Consider the following 765-nt stretch of genomic DNA (forward strand, 5'->3'; position numbering starts at 1 on the left):
CTCAGGCAATCCACTCACCTCAGCCTCCCAAGGCGCGGGATTACAGGCTGAGCTACCGAGTCCAGCCGAACCTGAGGATTTCAGTGATGATGATGCCAAATCCTGAGCCAGAGGCTGGGCAGCCCTGTCCTTCATCTGATGGGTTTCTCTTGATTAGCCGAGGAGTGAGTGGACTGGTCCCTGTTCTGGCCCCGCCTGTAAGATGTCTAAGGATGATGTCAGATGCTTCCTAAAACCTGCCTTTCAGAAAGTTACCAGCTGGGCGCAGTGGCTCACGCCTGTAATCCTAGCACTTTGGGAGGCCGAGGCGAGAGGACTGCCTGAGTTCAGGGGTCTGAGACCAGCCTGAGCACCTTTCGAGACCTCATCTCTACAATAAATATTAAAAAAAAAAAAAAAAGAAAGAAAGAAAATTAGCCGGGCATATTTGGGAGGCTGAAGTGGAAGGATCACTTGAGCCCAGTAGGTCAAGGCTGTGGTGGCCATGAGTGTGCCATTGCACTCCAGCCTGGACGTCAGAGTGAGACCCAGACTCAAAAAAAAAAAACAACCCAACACAAATAAATAAGTTAATTAAAAAAAAAACAAAAAGAAAGTCACCAACCCTGCCTAACCTGTACGGTCACCCGCCGCACACCCAGGACTCTGTGCTTGGGGCCTACCATCCGCGGGGTCCTTCTTGCCCGTTCGGGCGACGCTATCCGCCCCCGTCCTCTCACCCCCAGCTGGGCGGGCGGGTTCCCCTCGGCGCCAGACCCCGCCCCG

The sequence above is a fragment of the Carlito syrichta genome, unplaced genomic scaffold (assembly GCF_000164805.1).
Source record: "Carlito syrichta isolate Samal-C Ts95f unplaced genomic scaffold, Tarsius_syrichta-2.0.1 Scaffold303669, whole genome shotgun sequence".
Lineage (NCBI taxonomy): Eukaryota > Metazoa > Chordata > Mammalia > Primates > Tarsiidae > Carlito > Carlito syrichta.